We start from the raw sequence: 25,006 nt of genomic DNA on the forward strand, positions 1-25,006 counted from the left end.
GCCTTGCTTTCATTTTGAGCTATTATTAATACAGCTGCTATAAATATTCATGTCCAAGTTTTAGTGTAGACATGTTTTCATTTATCTTGAGTGCATGCCTAGGAACAATTCCTAGGAGTGGAATTGGTGGGTTAACTGGTAACTATGTTTGAGCTTTTCGGGATCCACCGGGTTTCTTTCCAAAGTGGCTGCACCATTTCACATTTACATCAAGAATGTATGAAAGTCCGGTATCTCCACATCCTTACCAACACTTGTTATTATCTGTCCTTTTGATTATAGTCACCTAGAAAAGTGAGATGGTACCTCCCTGTGTATTGATTTTCATTTTCCTGATAGCTGATGATGTTAAACATCTTTTCATGTGTGTATTATTATCTCTGCTTTGGTTTTTCAGTCGCTAAGTCATGTCTGACTCTTTTCGATCTCATGGACTGTAGCACACCAGGCTTCCCTGTCCTACACTATCTCCCAAAGTTTGCTTAAACCCAACTCCATTGAGGCTGTGATGCCATCCAGCCATGTTATCCTCTGTTGCTCCCTTCTCCTTATGTCTTCAATCTTTCCCAACGTCAGGGTCTTTCTAATGAGTCGGCTCTTCGCATCAGGTGGCCAAAGTATTGGAGCTTCAGCTTCAGTATCATTCCTTCCAATGAATATTCAGGGTTGATTTCCTTTAGGATTGAGTGGTTTGATCTCTTTTTTGTCCAAGGGACTCTTAGGTTGACTTTTTTATTAATATATTAAGTTATAGAGTTCTTTGTGTATTCTAGATACAAGTCCCTGATCATATATAAAATTTGGAAAAATTCTTTTCATCCCATATGTTGTCTTTTCACTTTCCTGATAGTGTTTTCTGAAGCTTAAAGTTTTTAAAATTTTGACAATATTTGATTTATCTACTTTATTTTGCTGCTTCTACTTCTGGTATAATGTCTAAGAAACTAGTAGGAGTCCAGCTTCATTCTGTTGAACATGGATCTTCATTTGTCCCAGCTTTATTTGTTGATGATATCATTCTTTCGCCTCCCAGAATAAGATTTTGAATTAAATGACATGGTTCCTCCCTTCAGGGAACTCACAGTACGATGATGGAAACTGGTAGGTATATCAGAAAATCACAAAACAATATGTGAGCCCAGAAAAGTGCAAAGGTCAGCTAGAATTCTAAGTTTCTAGACTAAGCCCTGGTTCTCTCTTCCTATGAGGTATAATTTAAAATGACACCTGAATAATATCTGGATTTGGGGATAGGGGAAACTGATCTTTCCACCTCATGGGAACATCAGTTTGCAATCAGCAAAATGCCTTTAATGACATCATTATGCTTATGGTTAAATCGATCCATTCATTTAAAATACGAACCCTGCACACTTCCTTTTCCCACCCTCTGTCTCCTTCTTCATCCTGAGTCAGGCGCCTGGCTTCTCTGCAGACATTGCTGAAATCACCAAACTCAATTAGGGAGAAAGGCCTGCACTCCTTACTTTCGGATATCTGTCAGGGTGTTGGTCTGATCAAGGCCAAGAGATTGAGCAGAGCTTTTCAATCCCAGTCTCTTATTTCAGACTCTGCCCCAAGCTTTGGACTTGATACTTTGAAGATGGTAAAGAAAACTCTGACGTTAAATGATATTATTCATCAAAATGTTGCCATTTCTCTCTCAACTATAACAAACTGACAATGTGCTAGTACCATTTTTCCTTAATCTGACATTGCAGTTATGGGTATGAACAGCTACATATATGCAGCATTTCATAATTATGCTTTTCCAGTAACAAAAACAATCTGTATAATAATTTTTATTCATTGAATAATATGGAGCTTTATAAATCCTCTAGAATTTTATCCATAAAGATCTAAAATATTCCCTGTTACATAAGAAGTATCCTAGGGGGTTGTCGTTTGCTTTAATGTTTGGCACCATTTTGCTGATGACCTGTGGAAGATACGTTTGCCTTGCCAGCATCTGGCTACCTGGCAGACTCCAAAGGCAGCTGGGGAAGCAACTTCAGAGTTGCTTCTGGGTCTTGCACATAATTAGCCTGTTTATAGGCCATCTGGGTTGCTTTGATTTCACCATCACCATTTCTTTCTTTCTGAGGAATTTCTGTGTATTTCTCCCTTTGGGACTAAAATCATTAATAAGTCCTTCCTTAGTCAGGGACACTGGCTTCTTTAATGTATCTGGCAGCTCTCTGTCCCCCTGGATCCATCTCATTATGAAGCTCCCCTACAAACGGAAGGAGTGTGGTGTTGATATTTGAGAAGGCTGTCACAAAATCAACAGGACTCATTAGAAGGAAATTACAGATTTGGGGCTCCCTAATAGAATAGGTTTTTAGAAAACCCTCATCCAAAGAATTACAAAGGGTACTTAAAGAGAACTATTGCAAGAAGGACTGGATTTTAGTGAGGATGTCTCCAATGGGGACACACGCTAAACTGTCAGCTCTGGGCTAATCAAACAGCACTTGTGTGACTGTTCACCTGATTTGAATATCTTCAGGCCTCACTAGGTCACTGTGTGGACCAATGAGGTCACATTAACATTATGAAAGAAATGTTAACAGCCAACCCTCACTTGCAAACCTACCTATTGTTATTGTTGTTCAGTCGCTCAGTCATATGTGACTCTTATGTGACCCTGTGGATTGTAACCCGCCAGCCTCCTCGGTCCATGGGATTCCCCAGGTAAAATTACTGGAGTGGGTTGCCATTTCCTTCTCCAGGGGATCTTCCCAACCCATGGGTTGAACGCGCACCTCCGCGTCTCCTGCACTGCAGGTGGATTCTTTACTGCTGAGCCACCGAGGAAGCCCACAAGCCTACCTATGACAGCCCTTTTCTAAGAGTACACCCCATTCTCAACTTCCTACAATAGCAAAAGGATTAGCATCTGTCTCCAAGGGGCCATGTGCTCCTGCATCCTCCTGCACACCAGCCCTGTGCCTGGAGACACCAGGGTCCTCTCAGTCAAAACCTGGATTCTGCTGATCTGAGTTTCCACCGCATAACATCCTCGTTAGCAAAGCTCTCAATCCTCTTAGTATGATATCAGCTCTCTGTGTGTGCATGCTAAGTCGCTTCAGTCATGTCCAACTCTGCAACTCCATGGACTTAGCCCACCAGGCTCCTCTGTCCATGGAATTCTCCAGGAAAGAATACTGGAGTGGGTTTCCATGCCCTTCTCTAGGGGACATCAGCTCTACTTTTAGGTAAAAAGAATAAAAGTTGCCCTCACTCCTTATATTACCTTCTGTTAAAGGGGAAAAGAATAAAAGTTGCCCTCACTCCTTATATTACCTTCTGTTAAAGGGGTCCAGTGAGTTGCCCTGATATTTACGGTGCCTGGGGCAAAAGTTCAAATGGAAACTGCCTTCCCAGCCTGAGCCTTTCTGTACTCTCTCTCTCTCTCTGTTTGTATCTGTCAGTGACCTCAAACACACGCCTGCGAATCCTTTAGTGCAAATGTTCAGGTCGTTGGAAAAAAATTCTTTTCCTCCCAACAGCCAGTCCCACATTGCATGGAACACACGGCATGCTTGGATACACCTTTAGAAAGAGGGCCCAGGGAATTGGGCGGGGGAAGTCCTAGAAATGCTGATTAGTAATTTTGGGCTCCTGAAGCATAGGCTCAAGGGCTTCTATTTGCCACGTGATTCTAATCTCAGCTCAGGCTTAGAAGAGACACCCTATCCAGTAATGTACCAATGATGCTTAAACATTTGCTGAGTTTTGTTGCCAGTGTTACAGGCAAGATAATGTGCTTTTGAGGGGAGTCAGTGACATGCACTGCAGGGGCTTCCAAATGCATAAAACAGATGCAAGTTGAATTTCTCTGGTTGAAACAGACCAAGAATAAAAGCCCTCGTGCCTTCCTCCCTTCCTTTATGTATTTATTCTTTTTTTTTTTTTTTAAACAAATACCTAGTGCATGTGCTGGGGCTTCCCCAGTAGCTCAGTGGTAAACAATCTGCCTGCCAATGCAGGAGCTGCAGGAGACACAGGTTCGATCCCTGGGTCGGGAAGATTCCCTGTAAGAGGCACAGCAACACACTCCAGCATTCTTGCCTGGAGAATCCCATGGACAGAGGAGCCTAGTGAGCTACAGTCCATAGGGTTGCAAAGAGTCAGACATGACTGAAGCAACTTAGCACACACACACACAGTGTATGTTCTACGCTTCCCAGGTGGCACTAGTGGTAAAGAATTCACCTGCCAATGCAGGAGACTCAAGAGATGCGAGTTTGATCCCTAGGTCAAGAAAATCCCCTGGAGTAAGAAATGGCAACCCACTCCAGTATTCTTGCCTGGGAAATCCCATGGACAGAGGAGCCTGGTGGGCTACAGTCCTCGGGGTTGCAATGAGACACAATTGAGCACACACACACACATACACACACACAAACACACACAGTGCATGTTCTAGGCCTTGGTGGTTTCAGCGTAAAGACAGACAAGATCTCTGCTCACAAGGAGCTTATGGTCACTCTCCTAAACTCTGGAGTTCCGCAAGATACCTTTTGAAAACCACAGCTACAAAAGAAGGACACAGGCATTGACATTAGATTGGATTTTAGTTTATGTCACTGCCACTTAGCAGCAGCAGGCTACTGGACTCAGAGAATGAGAAGACTGTCATACTTCATAGGATTTTGGTATGAACTCTGATACCTGTTGGAACAATTAGCATATAAGAGACTTCCTTCAATGTTCCTTCTCTCTTCTTCCCTATTTGGTATATATGGTCTATCTTGGTCCCTTTGGGACCAAGAGACATGTTTGCAGACTGAGTGACCAGTCAGGAGTGGAGTTTGACTTTTGACCAAATGGAAGTTATCTGCTTGTGTGGATTTCACTAATCTCTACCACTACAAATAATAAAACACACATATCAATGGGAAATGAACAATAAGTGAAAATTTATGTACTTATTCATACTAGTTAGCTGGCCTAAACATCTAATTTGTAATTCACAAGTTCTCTTAACATCTCTTTTTATTATTATTAACCCAATAGCTATTTGGTGATTCCTCTGTGCCAGGAACTGTCTTAAGCACTTTTACAAATAATAACTAATTTAATTCTTATTATGCAGAACTGGGAAATCCAAGTCTGGGAGGTGAAGTCATTCATCCAAGGTCTCATGGCAATTAGATGGCTTTAGCGTTTATACTCCTAAACCATTCACCATGGGCACCTTCAGTTCCTGGATAATTCTTCTCGTGCTATTTTTTATTAGAAAGTTTTTCTTTCTCCTGTTCAGCTATCAAATCCTGTTTATCCCCAAGCCTATGTCAAATCATACCGAGCACGCAAATCGGCCACAAGGGAGTTATGGAAACAAATTTGAGCATATCAGATGGCATTAAAAGTTTTACTGAGTCAACCTCTTGAATTCAACATATTTCATATCATGAACCTGATTTCTGTATCTTTTTGAAAATTCAGATCCAACAACCATCAGTTCTAGAGCAGAGGTTGTCATACGTCAGCAGCCACACCAAGGCAGATTGCTTTTATAAATAAAGTTTTATTTGAGCAAAGCCACATTCATTCACTAACTGAACAGTTTACAGTTGCTTTCATGAGTAACAAGTTGCATAGCAGAGTGGCAACAGAGTTTCATAGTCACTAGTTATGACAGAGACAGTATGGCTGAAATATTTATGATCTGGCACTTTCCAGGAAAGATTTACTGACCCCTGAGCTAAATCTATAAACAGCTGCCCCTTCCAGCAGGGCTCTCCATGTGGACAGACCAGCCCCATCACCCCTCCCATTGCCTCCCTGCCTCCTGCATACCTGTAGGTGTCTTCCCTGTTTACAGGTTTCTAGAACCTCTCACCAAATCTGCTCACACCTTGCTTCTCCTCTTTTAACTAAGTCAGTCCCCAAGTCTTCCCACTGTCAATCAAACCAGCCACACTTACCTGCCTTGGTTTAGCTGCAGAAATGGTTTATTGTTTAAGTTTGTTTGCTTCATCTTCCCAGGGCAGAAACATATTTCCTTCCTTTGCATGCCCCTAAGGCCTGGCACTGTGAGGAGAAAACAACAGACACTTAGTAAATATTTTTGACTAATTATTGTCAACCTGATGTACATTAACCTTAGAAAAGAATAAAGAATACCAAAAATAGCTGTTTTCCTTCAGGAAGAAAACTTGGAGGGGAAGATGCACATTTCCTACTTGACAACTCGAGAAGCTGTCTGTGTCAGCTTAACCTTATCGCCCATCTGCTCTCTGCAGGCAAAGGTAGGCAGTCTCAAGAGAGGCTGCACCCACCTGCTAGAAGTCCTCCAGGCTAGAAGCTCAGTCCAGGGAGCTTATTAGCACACACAGAAGACTAGCTCCACATTTTGGGGCAAACTCCTACCACCTCCACTCACAGAGACTGTACAATAAGATCTAGAACAGTCAAGGAGCCTGCACTCTCAGGCCTTTCAGTTCAGTTCAGTTCAGTCGCTCAGTCATGTCCAACTCTTTGCGACCTCATGGACTGCAGCCCACAAGGCTTCCCTGTCCATCACCAACTCCTGGAGCTTACTCAGACTCATGTCCATAGAGTCAGTGGTGCCATCCAGACATCTCATCCTCTGTCACCCCCATTTCCTCCCATGTTCAATTTTTCCCAGCAACAGGATCGTTTCCAATGAGTCAGTTCTTCACATCAGATGGCCAAAGTATTGGAGTTTCAGCTTCAGTATCAGTCCTTCCAGTGAATATTCAGGATTGATTTCCTTTAGGATTGACTGGTTTGATCTCCTTGCAGTCCAAGGGATTCTCAAGAGTCTTCTCCAATACCACAATTAGAAAGCATCAGTTCTTTGGCACTCAGCCTTCTTGTGGTCCAACTCTCACATCCATACAGGTGAAAAACCATAGCTTTGACTAGACAGATCTTGGTTGGTAAAATAATGTCTCTCCTTCTTAATATGCTGTCTAGGTTGGTCATAGCTTTTTTTCCAAGGAGCAAACTCTTTTAATTTCATGGCTGCTGTCACTATCTGCAGTGATTTTGGAGCCCCCCCAAAATAAAGTCTCTCACTGTTTACATTGTTTTCCCATCTATTTGCCATGAAAAGATGGGACTAGATTCCATGATCTTAGTTTTCTGAATGGTGAGTTTTAAGCCAAATTTTCACTCTCCTCTTTCACTTTCATCAAGAGGCTCTTCAGTTCTTCGCTTTCTGCTGTAAGGATGGTGTCATCTGCATATCTGAGGTTATATATATTTCTCCCAGCAATCTTGATTCCAGCTTGTGCTTCCTCCAGCCCAGCATTTCTCATGAAGTACTCTGTATATAAGTTAAATAAGCAGGGTGACAACATACAGCCTTGACGTACTCCTTTTCCTATTTGGAACCAGTCTGTTGTTCCATGTCCAGTTCTAACTGTTGCTTCCTGACCTGCATACAGGTTTCTCAAGAGACAGGTCAGACAATCTGGTATTCTAGATATTTCTATTTGCCCTTATTAGAAAAAGGTTCAAACATAGTAACCAATAATAATATATCTAATATCTAGGAGTTAATGTTTCTCAGGAAATGAGTTACCAGTATCACACATATTAGAGAGCCTGAGGATGAAATCATCCAATTTGATTATACAGATAATGACATTGGTGTCCTGATTCTAACGACTGAGGAATACATAGACAACATCTATGTAGAGAATGATCATAGTCTTGTTAATAATTAAGACGTTTAAACTGACTTGAGATCTGATATAACCACTTCTAATAAAGAAGAAAAGGAGACAGTTCCATGCAGACATCTGGAGCTCCGTTTTTATTTAAAGATGATTCTCCTGAAAAAATATAATGAAAAAAAATTTATTTTCCTGATCCCTCTCCTTTCAGGAGTCATCAGCTTTGCAAACATCCCAGAGTAATAGCTCATTTGGTTTAGTCACTCTCCTATAAACTTTTCTCACTCTTCTATCAATTTCTCATTTATCTGGGTTGTCTGCTTTCATATCTATTAAATTAAAAACAAACAAAAAACTCTCTTAAATAAATAGATAGTGTATCTGAACCACTAAAAATATTAATACTATCACTAAAAGTGTCACTAGGCTTCCCAGGTGGCACTAGTGGTAAAGAACTTGCCTGCCAATGCAGGAGACACAAGAGACGTGGGTTCTATCCCTGGATCTGGAAGAACCCCTGGAGAAGGGCATGGCAACCCACTCCATTCTTGCCTCAAGAATCCCCATGGACAGAGGAGCCTGATAGGTTACAATCCATAGGGTCTCAAGGAGGCAGACATGACTGAAGTGACTTAGCATGCATGCACAAAATGGCACTATAAATATTATCATTCCATTTCATTCATTGGCACATTTTTTTCAAGCAACTAGTAAGTGCTAGGAATTCTGCTAGGCACAGACAATTTAGAGATTTGTCCATATACAGTACTCTACCTTTCATTTATTGAACTATAATCTACTTATTTGCAGGATCTGAATTTTATAAATAACTTGTGTTCCAGTTCCAGGCACAGTTCCTGGTACATTGCAGGTCCTCAATAATATTTGCTGAATGAATTCAGTGAAATTTTATCATGCACTGATTATGTCAGATACTGAGCCAGGTTCCAGGAATGCAAAGGCACAATCAGGTTGTCTTCCAGGTTTAATAGATGTGCTTACACTTTATTTTTACCAGAACATAACCACATAAAAACTTCTCCTCTTTAAAAGAAGCCATTAAGAAAATGAAAAGTCAAGCCATAGACAAGTAGAAAATATTAGTAATATATACATAAAACAGAAAACTTGTTTCCAGAAAAAGATATTTTAAATTCCTACTACTCAAGAAAAAAGGTCAAATTTAAAAATGAGCAAAAGATTTTAATAGATTCTCATCAAAAAGATGAACAGATGACCAAGCACATGAAAAGATGCTCACTGTCATTAATCATCAGGTAAATACAAATCAAAACCACAGTGAGATATCTCTACACACCAACTAGAATGGCCAATATTGATAAGAATCACACTGTAAGATGGTGGAGAAACTGGAATCCTATGCACTGAAGAAATATAAAGTTGTTCAACCACTTTGGAAAACAATGTGGCAGTTTCTTGTAAAGTTAAACATACCCTTACCAATCAACTGAGCAAATTCTATTTCTAGGTATTTACCCAAGAGAAGCAAAACACATGTCCATGCAAAGACGTGTACTTGAAGGTTCATAGCAACTTCATTTACACCTTTGGCGAAAACTGGAAAAACCCCAGTGTCCACCAAGGTGTGAACAGATAAATTAGTGAATAATGAAGGAGAGTACTGCTCAGCAATAAAATAAAAGGATTATCGATAAAACAACATGCTGCTGCTGCTAAGTCGCTTCAGTTGTGTCCGATTCTGTGCGACCCCATAGACGGCAGCCCACCAGGCTCCACCGTCCCTGGGATTCTCCAGGCAAGAATACTGGAGTGGGTTGCTATTTCCTTCTCCAGTGCATGAGGGAACCTCAAAATCACTGTGCTGGAAGAAAAAAGCCAGACACAAAAAAGTACATACTATATGGTTTCATTGAAATTCTAGGGGGAAAAAAATCTAATTATAATAACAGAGGGCAAATCAGTGGTTGCTTGGGGCCAGGGGTAGCAGTGGGATTGACTAGTTAAGGGAGCCAGGAAAATTTTGGGTGATGGGATATTTTTTATCTTGATTGTGATGATGTTTACATGCTAGAATGTATTAAAAAATTCATCAAACTATACAATTAAAATGTTTGCCTTTTATAGTGTGTAAATTATGCATTGATAAAGTTAATTTTAAAACTTGAATTATAATTAGCCCCCAACTAAAATAAATAAATTTATTTTAAAAAAAAGACAAAAAAAAATAAAACTTGAATTACATTGAACATATGGTTTTTTTCACCTGATAGTAACCCAAAAAGATAGCAAAAATACATTTTCTGTATCAATACATGTATACCTCTAGCATAGTATATAATGGCTTCAAAATATTCCATATTGTGTCTATATCCCAATTTAACTAAATGATTTAATGATGGGATATTTGAATTTGGACCATTTTTTATCATTACATATAATACTATATTGTCTACCTTTGAAAATACGAGTTAGATCTAAAATTACAAATTGGAGAGCATTAAATGGAGAAGCAAAAAGAGAGACCTTCAAATTAAAGGAAGAAAGAGTTGTAAAATAACACAGACGTTGAGAACATACTGTCCATTTGGAAAGCTTCGAAAGATTTTTCGGCCAGAAAGGAAGATGTGGGCATTACTGAAGATGAGAGTGAAGTCACCGAGGTTGAGATCAGGAAGCGCCTTCTAAGGAGACCCTGCCATTTGCAACAAAAGGGATGAAACTGGAAGGCATTAGACTAAGTGAAATAAGCCAGACACAGAAAGAAAAATACTTCAGACTCTTATTTATACATATAATTTTTGAAAGTAACATATACAGAAGCAGAGAACAGAATGGTGGTTACAAAGGGCAGGGGGATGGGGGAATGAAGAAATGTTGGTCACAGGACACAAAACTACAGTTCTGCAGGATGTGTTAAGTCTAGAGGACTAGTGAATGCCTGACTGTAGTTAACAACACTGTATTACACTCTCAAAATCTGCTAAGAGAATAGATTTCAGGTGCTTTCATTAAAAAAAAAAAAAGTAACTGTGAGGAGATGGATATGTTAATTAGTTTGTAGTAATCATTTCACTATGTATAGGTACATTAAATCATCATGTACACCTTAAACATATACGGTTCTTATTTTTAAAAAGAAAAACAGATGAATAAAAAAAAGAAAGACATTTGGATTTTTTCCTGAACATAAAGGGAGACCAGGCTTCCCATGTGGCTCAGGGTTACCATTGAATCCTCCTGCCAATGCAAGACAAAAGCAGGAGATGCAGATTCGATCCCTGGGTCAGGGAAGATCCCCTGGAGGAGAAAATGGCAACCCACTCCAGTATTCTTGCCTGGAAAATCCCATGAACAGAAGAGCCTGGCTGGTTACGGTCCATGGGGCCACAAAATGTCAGACAGGACTGAACGACTGAGCGTGCACCAAAGGAAGACTATCTGAAAAGTTTTAAGACAAGTAACATAATTTGATTTGTGTTTTAAAAAGTCATTCTGACATCTGGGAAGAAATTAAGTTGGGGGCTCATTTGATTATCATGGTAATGCAGGGAAAAAACTCTGAGCACCCAAGCTAAGATCATGATCGAGAGTGGAGAAAATAGTCCTGATAGAGATCCATGAGGAGCAGAGATGAGGAAGACAAAGAAAGCTAGGACATCTTCCAGAAACCAGAGGGTGGAGAGAAGTTTATAAAGAAAGGTGAAATATTGTATGGATCTTTGTCAGAATCCAAAATTGATCTGAAATCTGAGGTAGATTTACTGTTGTGATTATTCAGAAAATTGAAATGAATTCACTTTCACAGAAAAGCATTGATGAGCCTGGAAAACAAACTTGTTCACTTATTATGTTCTGGTGGGTTTTAAAATTGAATTATTTTTGCTGTTGCATTGCTGTTGTGGACAGTGATGTCATTATCTCAAATATAATACATTCCTACTGACTGGTTAGATATTAATGTGTTTAATAATTACTCTGATATCCCATTGGAATGTATTTTATTTCTTACAATTTCCATGCAGTAAAGGTTTTTATTTTTGCAGGAGCATATGTTTACCTTCCAGATCACCTCTTGAGAATGAGCATAGGTAAACTTCTTTTATAAGGTTTATAATGTGCAAACATATATTCCTTTTTATGCTACTGGTCTATTTATTGGATTAACTGGAAGGATTTGACATGAAAGCTTAGGATGATATTGAAAACACATCACTTCTATTGTCGCTAAGAAAATCAGCTTTAGAACTAGAGAGACCTTGCATTGGGCATTATGTATAGACCTTTAGCTTTTTTTTTATCACAGCTGTTCTTTGTTGCCATGACAACAGAATTAACTATTTCATTAATATCACTGAGAAAAGACACTTATTTATGCATGTCTGACTTCGAACATAGTCTCTGTTCAGATTTCAAGGTCTTTGGCATGGTTATGTGCTTGTTTTTATCCCCTAATATTTTGCTTAATGCTTCTACAGGATGTTTAAGGCAAAGCTTTGTATTTTGAGAATTAAATTTCTATTGGCTACATTGGTTTGGCTGCTTTCAAAGTGTCCCCTGTGTGGCAAAACAGGCTTCAGAATCTGAAGCTGGGGAAAGCAATAGGGAAGGAAATTTAATACAAAAGAAAACAGTTACCTGTTATAAGGAAAGTCACTTGTTCGTTTTTTTGCTTCTTTGGGGCTCCACTTGGTGAAATGGGTGTTACTATAAATAATGAAGAGTAATCCCTCATCAAAATGGGTGATCCAGCTGTTTCTGTTGTTACTAAGTGAAGGTAGTGTGCTGATTGCAATTGTGATGAAAAGGCAGGAAAAAAAATTCCTGAGATAAGTAAAATCTATTATTTTCAAAATAATACCTGAAGAGAATAATTTTAACCATTCTCCAAAGCTATGATGACTCCTTACATGTTTCCTTCTAGCTTTTCTTTTAAAGGGGAAAAAAAATGCATCTTCATATTGAACTGTCTATAAATATTCCTATGTTTAAAGACCAAGGCAAAAACTCCCTCATGAACATGAAAATGGCTTAAGGAGGCTAACTCTGTTTTCTCATCATGTACTTTATTTAAATAAACAGAACTGTTTCCTTCAGAATTACTATTATTAATCTCTCATTTGAATGTCTATCATGTGCTAAGCAACTTTGCAAAGAGCTTAAAATACATGATTTCATCTATTACCCAAGAGAACAGTTGTGTGAAGCTGTCCCCATTTTACAGCTAAGGAAACTGAGATTCAAAATGAGAACTTGTGCAGGATTTCACAACTAATAAGCAGGGTTTGAATCTTCATTAGTCAGACCGCAAAGCCTGTGCTCTGCTCTTTTAGGGCAAAGTGCCCCCCCTGGCTCTTTGTTTGCAGTCATATAAATATTGTAACAACACTTAAAATATTTACATTCCCTCCAAGGCATTTTTGTCCTGGAAGGGGGGGAAAAAGTCTGAAGGGATATTATTCATAATAATTAAACTCATAAAACAAGAAGGCAAATTTGAACCAATGACATAAAATCTTTAAAAACCAAGGGAGGTTCTGAGGCTAACTGCACACATATGAGGAGTTGTGAATGCCAAATATCAGACACTGACAATAAAGGAAAAGACTTTTTACAGAACAGAGTGGGTGTTTTTTGGGTTTTTTTTACCCTTCTTGTTTTTTTAAATAACAGCTTTATTGAGATATAATTCCAATACCGTACAACTCATCTAAAGTGTAGAGTTCAGTGGTTTTTAATATAACCCCAAAACTGTACAACTGTCACCACAAGCAATTTTAAAAGAATTTTATCACTGCCTGAGAAAATCTTGTGCTCGTTAACAGCAGCTTTCCTTTTCCTCTCACCGTCTGCAAACTTCCCTGTTACCCCAAGTTCTAGGTAACCACTGCTGCTGCTAAGTCACTTCAGTCGTGTCCGACTCTGTGCGACCCCATAGATGGCAGCCCACCAGGCTCCCCTGTCCCTGGGATTCTCCAGGCAAGAATACTGGAGTGGGTTGCCATTTCCTTCCCCAATGCATGAAAGTGAAAAGCGAAACTGAAGTCGCTCAGTCGTGTCCAACTGTTCGCGACCCCATGGACTCCGTCCATGGGATTTTCCAGGCAAGAGTACTGGAGTGGGGTGCCATTGCCTTCTCCATAGGTAACCACTAATTTACTTTTTATCTTTATAGATTTGCCTATTCTCAATATTTCACAAAAATGGAATCAAACATTATGTAGCCTTCAGTGTCTGGCTTATTTCACTTCACATAATGTTTTCAAGATTCATCCATGTTATAATAGATATAAGTGCTTCACTTCTTTTTATGGATGAATAATATTCCATTGTATAGATAAACCACAGGTTTCCACTGATGGACATTAAGATTATTTCTATTTTTTTGGCTATTCTGATAATCATGAATAATACTGCTATGAACATTTGTTTGCAACTTTTTGTGTAGACATATGTTTTTATTTTTGTTGGGGCTCTGTTTGCTTTAAGTCATTTTTATCTTCTAAAAAGATGGAGTTCAAACATCATCCGATGGCTAAAGACCTCGTGGAATTCTAACGTGTAAGCCACATCAAAGCTTTACTTCTCCATTCTGTGAGTTATATGTTAGAGACAGAGTGATTAATTCAGATAGCATTGCTCACGATTCTTCATCGCTCGTAACTTCACAGATAGTCAACTAATTCTTTTCTAAGTGACAATAATTATTTGTTAAGTTCTTTAAAACCCTAACTTAAAAAGTACAAGAAAGCATTTGCATAGAATAAAACACTATCAAACTATCAGTTAGAAATAATCCATCTACTTGATCTACTTTCAAAGATGCATTTTGGAATCTCAGCTTTTGCAATGAAACTATAAACTTGGAAAAATAAGACAAAAAAGATAGAAGGGCACGTGTGCTCTGTTTTTCACTTGTAAGTGCTAATTTTGGAAGGAGTTTTCACATTTCTTCTTTCCCTCTGGTGACAAAGTCAAGACAGCCTTCAGTAGACTAAAAGGAGTAATTCTGACTTCTTTTTATTTAGTTATGCTTATTATCAGATCAGAAGATTTTGTAACTAGAAATAAGCACATCATTTATTTTTTAAAAGGGGAACCATGTAGATTCTTCCTATCAGTGGGCTATTTTCTTATATGGAAGTGAAGTTTATCTTTGGTCTGAGTTGTATTAAAGAATTATGAAAATCATAATTCATTTCTCAAGTACAAGGAGTCCAAAGGAAGGTTAAGAGTGGCTTCTTGGTATTTCTAAAAGATGATTTGTGGGTGTTGTGCAAAGTATTAATGTCCATTTCAGAATCCAACAGAAATCGCATCACTAATAAGGCAAATGAGGTTTTTAAACAGTCGCTTCTCATCTCTGCACAAGAGGGCAGCCTTTCACCAAAACCAAGGAAACAGTTGGGCAGAACTTTTTGTTAATTGTATAGACACCCCTCCAATCATAAAACTCCCAAGGAGAAGACCTCCCTTGCTATAAAGAATGAAGAAACTTTGAGACAGTTAATATCATGTGTAGTCAATCCCAGGAAGTGCCTTCACATCTAGATTACCATAAACATGTTGGCAGTTTCAGTGACATTTTGCCATTATTGCTGTATAAATGTTTGGATTTCTTAAACTACCATGGACAACTAATGTGAAATTAATGCTAGAGATGAGGTATATTTTAAAACTGCTCCTGAAGTCGAATCACTCAACCTTAAAAGGTAATATTTTTTGTCTATCTCTGACATGAATTTTTTATTGGCTCCCCATAATCAGATTTCAAGGTTTTAAAATCAAATTGCCAAAATCAATTCAAAATGAGTGATAATTCATATTGAAACAATTATAAATTTAAATGATTGAACACAGTCGAAGAGAATTACCAAGAAATTAAGAGAAGCCAAAAAGAGTTGCAACAATGCATCCACTTTCAAAATGATTAACCACACTTGGCAGGAAATACATGATTTAAATGTGTTATGATGGGACTCAAAGTGCTACTTAAAAAGGGGTTAAAGTTAATTTGTCACACAGGAAGGTAAATGTAACTATCTTTATGTCTAAAACTTTGGCTAATATTTTTATGAAGTATAAACTAACCACAGTCCTTTTTTTCTCTTAAAGTTTATGAAACTTTCAACTAAATATCTCACAGGAAATTACTCCCTCCAAGAATATAAAGGGTTTTATATGAAGGATGTCGATCAGTTGTTCTCCATGGACACAGAGAAGCAAACAAGCAGAAATTGGTTTAATAAAGCAGGAGGGATTTCAATTGGACACCAGGCAGGACTTCTGGACTATCATAGTGATAAAAGAAAAATAAGGGAAACTTTTCAATAATTTTTCAAAGATAACTGTCAAAAAATATCCAGTGAAATGGATAGGAGATGTCTTCACTTTTATTACTTATATTTATAACACTCAGGACTAGACAAGGAAATTAATATAGACCTAATAAAATTCCTACCATTTTCTTTATTTTTCAACAAAAGTAGTCATGTTATATTAGTTCATCAGTTATTAAGATAAACAAAGAATAGTATTTCAATCTCCTCCAGATTCAGCTTTGTAAATAGATGTAAGTATGTTTTCTTGTAGACCCAGTGAAGAACTGGGAAAAAACCTAATTTTAATTTTCCTTTAGATAACATTTACTGGTGGAGAACAAAAAGATAACCAACATAAAAATGTTCTTTCAGTCTCACTTGCTCTTCTAATTTTACTAAATTGAGAGCTCCTAAATTGTACAGTAGGTACCAAGCACACTGCTTGTCACAGTAGAATCTTAACACTGGTTTACTGAATTATGTCTCCATAAACTGCATTTTTTCTGATCACACCAAAATAAAACTCTAAGCACTATTATCATTTCATGGATCACAGCCATACTAAATACAGAGCTAAAGCTACAGTGCTTGATTGTTTGTAGATCCCTTTCATAATCTGTATGAACTTACACTACCTCTAATGTGCTTTGTAACAAACCATAGTAACTACACACTCGAAAATCCACCTGAGAGTAAATTTCATTCAACAACAAACACCTATCTAACATTTACTATGTGCTAGACAGTGAGCCAGGTGCTAGAGACATAGCCATCAAGGTAAGCACAATTTCCTCTCCTGAAGTTTACACTTTAGAAAAGATAGCTAAGTTAAACTGGAAGTTAAGCATTTAATAATTTAATAACAATTTAAGTAAGTGCTACAAAGGAGAGGTCCAGGGTATTGTGAAAGAAAACTGTGGTGGACGGGTAATCACAGAACCTATTGATGGTAGAGAAAAAGCAGTAGATTTGGTTGCTATTGAGAACTGATTTTTATACACTGAGATCTAAAGGATGAGAAGAGTAACTAAGTAGGGAATTAGGGAAGAGTATGCAGATGAAATTATATTTCAAGGGTGAAGAAGAGGATATGTACAGACCCAAGTCAAGGAAAAGCACAGTACCACAAGGGAAGAAAATAAAGCCAACATGAACAGACATGGAGAGGGATGGGGAGTTCTCATCAAAAAGAGAAAACAAGACAAAAAATGAAAGAGATGAAAGGCAAAATCAAGGTATTACCTGCTGGGGAGAGGTTCACTTACCATTAGTCTCTCCCACATTCAATATCAAAACTACATTTCGTCAGAGATCAAATTGCTAACATCCATTAGATCATAGAAAAAAGACAAGAGAATTCCAGATAAACATCTACTTCTGCTTTGTTGACTATGTTAAAGCCTTTTTGACTGTGTGGATCACAACAAACTATGGAAAATTCTGAAAGAGATGGGAATACCAGACCACCTGACCTGCCTCCTGAGAAATCTGTATGCAGGACAGGAAGCAATAGTTAGAACTGGACATGGAACAATGGACTTGTTCCAAATTGGGAAATGAGTATATCAAGGCTGTACACTGTCACCCTGCTTATTTAACTTATATACAGAGTATATCATGTGATATATTTCCAACAACACAAGAGAAGACTCTACACATGGACATCACCAGATGGTCAACACCGAAATCAGATTGATTATATTCTTTGCAGCCAAAGATGGAGAAGCTCTATACAGTCAGCAAAAACAAGACCGGGAGTGGACTGTGGCTCAGATCATGAACTCCTTGTTGCCAAATTCAGACTTAAATTGAAGAAAGTAGGGAAAACCACTAGACCATTCAGGTATGACCTAAATCAAATCCCTTATGATTATACAGTGGAAGTGACAAATAGATTTAAGGGACTAGATCTGATAGAGTGCCTGATGAACTATGGACAGAGGTTCGTGACATTGTACAGGAGGCAGGGATCAAGACCATCCCCACGAAAAAGCAATGCAAAAAAGCAAAATGGCTGTTTGAGGAGGCCTTACAAATAGCTGAGAAAAGAAGAGAAGCGAAAAGCAAAGGAGAAAAGGAAAGATATTCCCATCTGAATGCAGATAAGGAGAGATAAGAAAGCCTTCCTCAGTGATCAATAAAAAGAAATAGAGGAAAATAACAGAGTGGGAAAGACTAGAGACCTCTTCAAGAAAATCAGAGATACCAAGGGAATATTTCATGCAAAGATGGGCTCGATAAAGGACAGAAATGCTATGGACCTAACAGAAGCAGAAGATATTAAGAAGAGATGGCAAGAATACACAGAAGAACTGTACAAAAAAGATCTTCACAACCCAGATAATCACAATGATGTGATCACTCGCCTAGAGCCAGACATCCTGGAATGTGAAGTCCAGTGGGCCTTAGAAAGCATCACTATGAAAAAAGCTACTGCAGGTGATGGAATTCCAGTTGAGCTATTTCAAATCCTCAAAGATGATGCTGTGAAAGTGCTGCACTCGATATGCCAGCAAATCTGGAAAACTCAGCAGTGGCCACAGGACTGGAAAAGGTCAGTTTTCATTCCAATCCCAAAGAAAGGCAATGCCAAAGAATGCTCGAACTACCACACAATTGCACTCATCTCACAGGCTAACAAAGTAATGCTCAAAATTCTCCAAGCCATGCTTCAGCAATACATGAACCGTGAACTTCTAGATGTTCAAGCTGGGTTTAGAAAAGACAGAGGAACCAGAGATCAAATCGCCAACATCTGCTGGATCATCAAAAAAGCAAGAAAGTTCCAGAAAAACATATATTTCTGCTTTTTTGACCATGTCAACACCTTTGACTGTGTGGATCACAATAAACTGTGAAAAATTCTAAAAGAGATGGGAATACCAAACCACCTGACCTGTCTCTTGAGAAACCTGTATGCAGGTCAGGAAGCAACAGCTATAACTGGACACGGAACAACAGACTGGTTCCAAATAGGAAAATGAGTATGTCAAGGCTGTATATTGTCACCCTGCTTATTTAACTTATATACAGAGTACTTCATGAGAAATGCTGGGCTGGAGGAAGCACAAGCTGGAATCAAGATTGCTGGGAGAAATATCAAGAACCCCAGATATGCAGATGACACCACCCTTATGGCAGAAAGTGAAGAAGAACTAAAGAGCCTCTTGATGAAAGTGAAAGAGTAGAGTGAAAAAGTTGGCTTAAAGCTCAACATTCAGAAAACTAGGATCATGGCATCCGGCCCCATCACTTCATGGCAAATAGATGGGAAACAGTGGAAACAATGTCAGACTTTATTTCTTTGGGCTCCAAAATCACTGCAGATGGTGCTTGCAGCCATGAAATTAAAAGACACTTACTCCTTCGAAGGAAAGTTACGACCAACCTAGATAGCATATTTAAAAGCAGAGACATTACTTTGCCAACAGAGGTCTGTCTAGTCAAGGCCATGGTTTTTCCAGTGGTCATGTACGGATGTGAGAGCTGGGCTATAAAGAAAGCTGAGCACCAAAGAATTGATGCTTTCAAACTGTGATGTTGGAGAAGACTCTTGAGAGTCCCTTGGACTGCAAGGAGATCCAACCAGTCCATCCTAAAAGAGATCAGTCCTGGGTGTTCATTGGAAGGACTGATGTTGAAGCTGAAACTCCAATAGTTTGGCCACCTCATGTGAAGAGTTGACTCATTTGAAAAGACTCTGATGCTAGGAAGTATTGGAGGCAGGAGAAGGGGACAACAGAGGATGAGATGGCTGGATGGCATCACCGACTCAATGGGCATGGGTTTGGGTAGACTCCGGGAGTTGGTGATGGACAGGGAGGCCTGGCGTGCTGCGGTTCATGGGGTCGCAAAGAGTCAGACATGACTGAGCGACTGAACTGAGCTGAACTGAACTGATATCATGTGAAATGCCAGGTGGGATGAAACATAAGCTGGAATCAAGATTGCCAGGAGAAATATCAATAACCTCAGATATGCAGATGACACCACCCTTATGGCAGAAAGTAAAGAGGAACTAAAGAGCTTCTTGATGAAAGTGAAAGAGGAGAGTGAAAAAGTTGGCTTAAGACTCAACATTCAAAAACTAAGATCATGGTATCCGGTCCCATCACTTCATGGCAAATAGATGAGGAAACAATGGAAACAGTGAGAGACTTTATTTTTGGGGGCTCCAAAATCACTGCAGTTGGTGACTGAAGCCATGAAACTAAAAGACGCTTGCTTCTTGGAAGAAAAACTATGACCAAACTAGATAGCAGTATTAAAACACAGAGACGTTACTCTGCTGACAAAGATCTGTATAGTCAAAGCTATAGTTTTCCGCATGTATGGATGTTAGAGTTGGACCACAAAGAAGACTGAGTGCCAAAGAATTGGTGCTTTTGAACAGTGGTGTTGGAGAATACTCTTGAAAGTCCCTTGGACTGCAGGAAGATCCAAGCAGTCAATCCTAAAGGAAATCAGTCCTGAATATTCATTGGAAGGACTAATGCTTAAAGTGAAACTCCAATACTTTGGCCACCTGATGCAAAGAACCGACTCATTGGAAAAGACCCTGATGCTGGGAAAGATTGTAGGCAAGAGGAGAAGGGGACAACAGAGGATGAGATGATTGGATGGCATCACCAACTGGATGGCATCACCAACTCTATGGACATGAGTTTTGGCAAGCTCCAGGAGGTGGTGATGGGCAGGGAGGCCTGGCACGGGTCAGTCCATGGGTGTGTCCATGGCATCACAAATTTGGACACAACTGAGCGACTGAACTGAACTGAACATTTCATTATTCCTTTACTATCTACCTAACCGTGTGTCAGCTCCTGCACTCTAAGAAAGGTGATGGATACTCTAATGCAGTTGTTTTTATGGAATTTATTTGTCTATGGAAGCACCCCTTGAGGATTTAATCGTAACATGCAACGTTCTCTATCAGAGCAATGCTGAAATGGGAGGCATAAATGATGCATAATTCTTGAAAAGCCTATTGTAGGCTTGGGTCTTCATGACAAAATAAAAGCTCCATATTAAACTGTAAGGCATTACACTTCTGTAAAATAAATTAAATAAATGGCCGGCAGGAGTGTTTTACACAATTTATTGGTGCCTTTTGTAGCCAATGCTACATCTCATTAGTGGCTCTGTCACTCATGAAAAATGTGGCACCCATCAGCATCACTCATTAACTTAAAGCATGTGGCCACATAACAAATATATATTTTTTAATTATGGGAACATGTTATAAAGCAGATGTGTGTGTGTGTGTGTGTTGTGAACAACAAAGACTATCAAACGTCTCCAAGCCTCTCAAATTTTTTTTCTTTCTTCCAAAATGGTGACTGAGATACTGTTCTCATCCTTTCAAAGTTTTTTCCTCTCTACTAACTTCTTCTGCTTGCATTCATTGCGATAGTCCAAACTTTGCCAATTTTTTTCCTTCTTGACATTTCATTTTTAATTAAAAATGACATTTTAATTAAAAGGAAACATATGTAGAATAAACAGAATAACTCACCAACAGCAGAGAGCTGGGGCTGTCCTTTCAGCACAGTTTTAACCTTTCTGGCTTATGAAAAGCTGTGCTGGGCTTCTCCACAAGTCTTGCCAAGGCACATTCTGGACAGAAAGAAAAGAAAAGAGAAAATTTTAAAAAGATGGTCACTGAACCAAAATCCACCCACATCCAGAAAGCCCTAGGAAGTGCAGAGAGAGAAGAAGCAGGAAGATTTGCCCACTCCAAACTAAATTATTTCGGACTTTCAGGACTAGAAAAATCAGTCTTTATTCTGTTCAGAATATTAGAACTATCCTTTTGGTGAAAGACCCCAGTTTTACAACTTTTCATGTTTACAGATGGCCTGATTTGGCAATCTTAAATGTTAAGGGAATTAGAAATCTGGCAGGAAGTAAGCATAGCCAAGAGTAAAGCATTACAATTAAAACTAATTACCCTTCTTTGAGTATCTATAACTTAGGACAGTGTGCCTTCCAGAGACGTCTTCACTCCTGTATCAGAGCTGGTGCTCATGTGGTCCACTGTCTGTGGACGTTAACCCTCTTCCTGGAGCATCTGATTCCTTGCACCAAAGCACATTGTAGTATGGAAGGGATTGCAGTAAAACTGAATGAAATGACAAAGAAAGAAGCCAAAAATGGGTAAACACTGAGTGAAGTGCAAGTAAATGCTTCTCTAACAAAAATACCAAATAACATTTGTTAGCCATGTCTTTAGATACCAACATGAGGATGAGAATCAAAAGAGGTCAACGTGGTGACCCAACTTTCACCACTTTCAATGCACATTTTGGACAAGATATAAGGACACTGGGACAGACTGAAGTCAGTCACGGACAGACACTGTAATTAAAACCCAACATGAAGGAGAAAGGAAGGGGATGTAATTTTGTGGATATATAATTAGATGCCAAGCATTTTATCCATCATTCTAGTTCAAGCAAGAATGCCATAAGTTAGTGTTATCGGGTGAAATGGTCCCTCTTAAGTTAAATACATTAAAATCTTAACCTCCAGTATCTTAGCATATGAATTTATTCGGAAGTAACGTCATTGCAAATGTCACTGCTGAGGTTAAGTTAAAGTGAGGTCACACTGGATAGAGTGTGCCTCTAATAAAATGTAACTGGTCCTTATAAGAAGATGGTCAGGTGAAAACATTGAAACAGGGAGAAGACAGAGATCCAAGTTACCCAATGGCAGGTCAATGAATGCCAAAGATTGCCAGCAACCCACCAGAATCTGAAAAGAGGCAAAACTGCAAGTCTCAGAAGGAGCACGGTTCTGCTAACAACTAAGTTTCTTCTAGTTTCTAAAACTGTGAGACAGCCACCCAGGCTGTGGTACTTTGTTGTGGCAGCCCTAAGAAACAGGCAGTCAAGTATAATTATCTTGAGAGAATACAAGGGAAATTATTGAGGGAAAACGAGACATAAAAAGCTATTTTATCAGAATCTCATAGTTACTCAGAAGGCACAATCAGTTTGATTCAAAGCTTATACTCTTTACTATTTATTACAACTGGGGCAGAAAACTAAAAAGTCATATTGAAGAGATGGGGTGAAGAAGAAAACCCTTGTGAAGGTGACTAAGAAATAAAATGATTAGGGGAAAAAAATCAAGAGAGTTAGTTGTCATGAAGTCCAAAGGTAGAGATCATTTCAACAGGTAAGGAAGGGTCATTTGTGGGTTCCCAAATCACACACACTTATATACCTTTGTGGGATTTACCACAAAATATCCTCCAAAAGGGCTTCCCTGGTGGTTCTGCAGTGAAGAATCTGCCTGCCAATACGGGAGATATGAGTTTGATCCTTGGGTGGGGAAGATCCCCTGGAGAAGCAAATGGTTATCCACTCCAGTATTCTTTCTGGGGAAATGTTATGGACAGAGCCTGATTGACTGTATACAGCCTATGGGATCTCAAAGAGTTGGACATGACTTAGCAACTAAAATGCAACAACAGATCTTCCAAAAGAAGAGCTAGTTCAAATATAATCATGAAATGACCTTAAATGCTTCAAATCAATTTGTTTGTACAGTAATGTACATCATTGACTTTGGGGGCACATAATTTTAACTTCTCAGAAATGAGTGAGCCTAGCTGATAAAGAATGAAGTGGTTTTTGTGAAAAAAAACAAACAAAATATGTTGTCACCTAAATTACATGGTGAGAAGAATGGCTTAATTTTAATTTTTTTTAAGTAAACACCAGCTTTCCCAGAGCTCTTTAATGATCAAACTTGTTCCACTGTATTACCTTAAATCCTGATCAAAATGAGACAGCAATATGCTTTTTCTGGTCATTTCATAATCATCCATTAGAACAGTGGGATTATTTATGAGAGCTGAATTCTCATCCCGTCTCCCACAAGACTATGTGTCATATCCCTGGCTGCTAAACAAAAGCTTTTCTCTTCGTCACTTAACTTTCTTTGGTTTTGCTTTTAAGCAAAGGGATTTATCAGGTTCTGGGTTTGTTTTGCTTTTGAAGCTTTAGCCACTTAATCAGCTTTAGACATGCTCAGTTTGTTTATGAGCCATAGCTTCCTAGAGAGGCAAGACAATTGACTGAGTGATTTGCCTTCTATGACCAAGCAAATTTTGGTTTTCTCACTTTTTCTCCTCCCCTGGATGGGCAGACATAAAGCCACCCACCAGGTGAATGTGGTGGTATTTTGGAGACACTGCCTGATTTACTGACCTTAGAAAATAAACTGACATATGCCAAATCATCCTTAGTAATCCTGGAACATCAAGACTTTGTTTAGATGTGAATTGAACTCAGTGACAACTATCCAGAAATTCTCTAGGACCTTTAGCAGGCATTTGCTGTGCTCAGTCGCTCAGTTGTGTCTGATTCTTTGCAACCCCATGGACTGTAGACCACCAGGCTCTTCTGTCCATGGGGATTCTCCTGACAAGAATACTGGAGTGGATTGTCATGCCCTCCTCCAGGGGAACTTCCCAACCCTGGGATCAAACCCAGGTCTCCCGCATTGCAGGCAGATTCTTTACCGTCTGAGCCACCTGGGAAGGCATTTGTTAGTGTTTGATGAAAGAATAAATCTAACCAATCATTAAAAATTATTATTGCCATGGAGAAAGTGCTAAGTATATATCTTAAAGAATAAAGATCATCACAAGTCAATTAAGAAATCAGTGAACTAGTATTTTTGACTGCTTACTAAGTCTAAACCACTGTACCAGCTGGTGACGAAGGGAGACATGAGGGAGAGCAGTACTATATAAGGCAGCTTTTTTCCTGGAAAAATTTAGAATTTGAGTTGTCTAGGACAACTGTTAGCATGACATGTAATACCAAATTATCATTAATATATCTTTTATAATGCATTTTAAAGTCCCTACATGTAATACTACATACATGCGTACATATATAGGTAACTACCTAAAACACACATAATAGAGAACAAGAGCCTTAAGGGAATAGATAGGAACTCTGTTCATATTTTTACCCAAAATGCTAATCCTAGTGCTTTGCACCAAATAATTACTTAGAAGGAGTTTTGGGAAAG

Source organism: Giraffa tippelskirchi, chromosome 5 (assembly GCF_054371585.1).
Source record: "Giraffa tippelskirchi isolate mGirTip1 chromosome 5, T2T-mGirTip1v1.2.pri, whole genome shotgun sequence".
Taxonomy (NCBI): domain Eukaryota; kingdom Metazoa; phylum Chordata; class Mammalia; order Artiodactyla; family Giraffidae; genus Giraffa; species Giraffa tippelskirchi.